The sequence below is a fragment of the Eucalyptus grandis genome, chromosome 5, assembly GCF_016545825.1.
Source record: "Eucalyptus grandis isolate ANBG69807.140 chromosome 5, ASM1654582v1, whole genome shotgun sequence".
Taxonomy (NCBI): Eukaryota; Viridiplantae; Streptophyta; class Magnoliopsida; order Myrtales; family Myrtaceae; genus Eucalyptus; species Eucalyptus grandis.
The window spans coordinates 958,116-962,604 of NC_052616.1; the positions used below are offsets into that span (position 1 = coordinate 958,116).

At 44.8% G+C, this 4,489-nt stretch overlaps 1 pseudogene; it reads right to left on the minus strand.

Moving 5' to 3' along the window:
• Nucleotides 1-1,889: 1,889 nt before the first annotated feature.
• On the minus strand, nt 1,890-3,864 carry LOC120293166 (annotated as a pseudogene).
• Between the last annotated feature and the right edge of the window lie 625 nt (nt 3,865-4,489).

Here is a 4,489-nt window from a genome sequence, read left to right on the forward strand (position 1 = left end):
ACCTTCGATCCTAATACAACTCGAGTAACATAGAGATGCCACATGTATTAAGTCTAATCCCTACCAACACATATAAACCCTTACTCTCCTCATCACCCTGTATGACACTAGCTGCTAAGTTCCATGGAAAGCACAAAACCTCTAGCAATCGATAGTTTTTCGTATAGCTGGTTGTCCAATGTAAGGACCTCCTTTGATGGTCTTGATGAGTCTCTTCGACCTTCTTCTATCGACTCTGAGAGTTATACAGAAAAATCCCAGAGTTTCAATTTCAATGTCTCCCTCTCTCAGTTATCCCCTGCCCTTCTACATGCTGATGAGCTCTTTGCCGATGGCATCATAAAACCTTTTTTTGCCGGTAAATCAGCCAATCAGAACTTTCAGACGTCCAATTCCTTGAAAACCTGCCCAACCCGTTCTCTCCCTTCATTTGCTAGAAAGACTATTTTCCCAGCCATTCGGATTCATCGGCGTGCATTCGATGGCAGCTAATTGTTGTCTCCTGTATGTAAATTTGCTTTATGATTGATGCTATTAGAATTGTCCTACTTCCTACATAAGCAGCTGTCTCCAGTAGTAATAATTTTTGATGTCGAAAGTATTTCTTATTTGGCCATAGTGTGTTAAAGTTCACACCAGAAATTGTACAGAAATTTTAAGGTTAATAACGTGAATCCAACGGACAAGCTAATGAAAGCTCGTTCTTGTTTGAGAACTAGAGAGATCATGAAAGTTGTTTGATTCTTGCGCTAGTCACCGTGCTGTTAGATCTTCGTGGGTTCTATCCTGATCCCAACATTGCTTTGCGAAATGCCTCACTTGGATTCGCGAATACACGGTTCTTTCAAGTCTGCAATTGCAAATCTTCTTATGGATTACTGCTATTGCATATACTGTCAATCTCACGATCGTTTAATGAATACTGGGACAATCTCATGAAGCTGGCCAGCTTTATGAGATAGGAAGTTTTTCAATGTTCGCACGAGGAGGGCATTAACAGTTGGTTTCTCAAGACCTACTATATTTTCTCATGTGATAAAAGCACCAGGAAACAGAAAGATAAGGAAATTTAACTGTGGCTTTCTCAAAACCTACTATGTGCTCTCATGTGATAAAGCAGGGAGCAATCAATCTCTCTCTTTCCCATCCTCCTTTTGAATTTCATATTTGGGAATTTTCCATCTCTTCTCATCCCAGAGCCTTGCATTGCAAAGCCCCTGAATGAAATCCAATGGCGGACCGGGACTGTGACCGCATAAGCCGTTTGCCGGCTCACCCAATCCACCGCATGTTTCGCTTCTCCAAAGTCGAAGAGGTGATGATACTCTGCATTCTATTGAAGGCACTGCTTCACCTCTGGACCACGAGCCATTACCTCATTTTTCTCCCCCATTCTCTGGAATCCTTCGATGTTGCTCCTTGATTGTTTCTGGGGTTTCATGAACAGAGTTTTGGTTTCAATTCCCCACCAAGAAATAGTTGGTAATTTGTAGCTACGGAATAACAAATGACGGCTTTACTTTGCACATTTCAGCTCTGCATTTGCAGTCGTTTTAATCGGGAACTTCATGGTGGTGGTATTGATAGCCATATTTTTAGATGGAGCAGGACCTGTTCGAAACATGTTGTATTGATTGTTGCAGAGACTGAAAAGTGCTGCTAAATTTCCCATTGGACGCTGGTGCCTTGGGGTGAGCAATCATTCAACTCAGCCTTGCCCTTTCATTTCCCAATTTCTATGGTACATGTAGGGTGCGATAAGAGACTTGTTTTCCTTGGTAAGGTTTCCTGTTGTTAAATGTGTACAGTGTTTTCCGCTTAAAAAATTCCAAAGAAAGGGATCTGATGCAAATATATTGAATTGGTAGTACTAAAGGTAAAATTCACCTTCAGACAGATCCCTTGATGGAAGAGATATATCTAGTTTGACCATCATAATATCTGGACCACAGCATCACACCCCCATATTTGGCAGATCCTTTAACGGTGGGCGCTATGTGCACCGACACGCGACACGTGACACGCGACACGACACGACACGACACACGTCATTTCTAAAAAGTAGAGAATTCCACACGTTCCGACACGTTAAATATTAAATAAATATTTTTATATATACATATGATTATTTCAAAAATAAAGAGTAGAGTCAATTTATTTAAATAAATTTATAATTTTTCATGATGATCATAATTTATTATTATTCAACATTATTCGTTTTTTTCTTTTTAAAATCACCCTCCACCCTCTCCTCCAAAAAGAAAAGAAAAAAGGGACATCCCGCCCAGGACGAGCATCCCATTTTAATTTGTTTTTGGCTCTTCCTGGCACCATCATATTTTACTTTTATTTTTCCTGCTCTTCCTTGAAAACCCAAATGCACGGTACCTCAGTTTTAAATTTTTTCCTGCACTCCTTGGAAACCTAAACCTAGCTGCCCCATCCCCCTTTGACTCCTCCTTTACGGCACCCCCCTCCTTGGAAAACTAAATCGTAGCCTCCTCCTCCTTCTGTGTTCACTGCTCATCCTCCTTGCACGGCACCCATTCTATCTTTTAGAAACCTTCGAGAGCAGCTTGAAAACTCTCGGAAAACGGCCGCTCCCTCCTCCATTTGCACGATCCTCTTCCTCTCAATCCCTATTCTCTTTGGTCACCTCGTTGCAGCTGCTCACTGCCTTGCTTCTGGTCCTCTCTTTTTGCGGTCGTAGCCTTGTCTCCGGTCCTCTGTCGCGGCCATCTCGGTCGCCTGGTTCTCTCTTCCTCCAGCCTTCTCACCGTCGCGGCCTCACCGTCGCGGCCTCACTGCTGCTGCCTCGCCTCCGCAGCCTTGCTTCCTCTCCTCGCCTCGTCTTCACCCTCCATCGCCAACGATTCACTCTCCCTTCACGCTTGCAGATCCGCTCCAGAAACCCAGCCTCTTGCTCGGACACGCTCCGACTCGCGTGTCGAGAAAAGTTGACCACGTGTCGGAAAATCCGACACGTGTTGACCGCGTGTCGGAGCGTGTCCGACACGCCGACACGTGTCCGACACGACACGGAAGGTTCCCGAGCGTGTCCGTGCTTCATAGGTGGGCAGTACTATGGAAGTAAGATTCGATGCAGGAATAAAACCACTACTAGCATCCGCAGACGCGGCAATCCCAAGAAGATTTCTCCAGCGGGAATCGAAGTCCATTGATTCCATGCATCTTCGAGATTACCCATGTTCCCAGAACTGTACTCGCATGGAGGATTGCCGTAAAATTGGACCCAGACGTAGTAATATAAGCCCGTTTGAAGGGCACCTCCAACCCAAGCATCCGGATAAGGACATTGAGGGGCTGCAGCCAAGTACACCTTCTTTCCACTGATGCTATATGCAGACAAGTACCTAGCCAGATCATCCCAGTGTTGATTCGTGCCTGTTGCGATGACGAAATCAATGCCGTCGAGCACTGCATCCCCAAGTGGTCGAGATGAGGACTGGCCTCCCGGAAGTTGTCCCACAGATAAGTTGCGACGTACCTAGCATCCTCGGCGGAAGGGAGATAGTAACTCCCCACACCTCCTCCGATCGAGAGCGTCACCTTGACTCCCCTAGCTTGGCAAGACTTGATCTCGGAGCTCAAGCCGGTGCATCCTCCGCTGGAAGGATCGCAGTGGCCAGCGAGGTTGATCATAGGAGTCTGGCCGTTGCCGAAGACATTAAGGAAAGCTAGGTTCACAAACTTGTAATTTCCAGAGGCACAAGCTTCGGCTAAAGTGCCTTCGTTGCCGTTCTGACCCCAATAGATAGCAATTCCTCCCCCGTTGATGCCAACCACAAGATCCAAAATGATTGAAAAGAGAAATGCTGGCGAGGTTGAAGATTTGGAAGCCATGTTCGGTGTTTCTCTCCACTCACTTGGTATAAGCTCTCCACTCAAGAAATTCACTTTTTATTTGGATTTTAATTTCTCCATCTATCTACCGAAGGAGGCACATGTATTTTTTTTTTTTTGGAGGGGGGGGTCTCGCTTTGTGTCGCCGGAGGACTTTTGTGTGTTTGTTTTTTATTGCTGGAGATGTTTATCCAAGTTTGACCGTCCAAAGCGAAGCGTGTGGGGCCAACGTCAGTGAAAAAAGGCCTAGGTTTTCTTTCGGACACCCTTCCCCTTCTTTTTTTACGAAGAAGCCGTAGTGGATTTTTGAAAAGTGTCAAGGAAAATTGTCCAATAATTCTTTTAAATGTATTAAGTGAGTATTAAGTATTTTCTTCTCTTTTTTTTTGTCAACTGAGTTTATTAGATCAATTTTGATCGGAATTCACCGATGTCGACACTAACCGTATTATGTAACATGACCGACCGATGTTAATAATTTTTATTTGTTTCTCTTTTCCTTCTTTAATTCCTTTTTTTTTTACTATGGCCGTGAGGGCTCTCGTTGACTGGGACGAGGGTCACAACTTCCTCACCGACCATGAGCAAGGATGTGCAGCCCTCGCCCGCGACTGCGATAACCTTT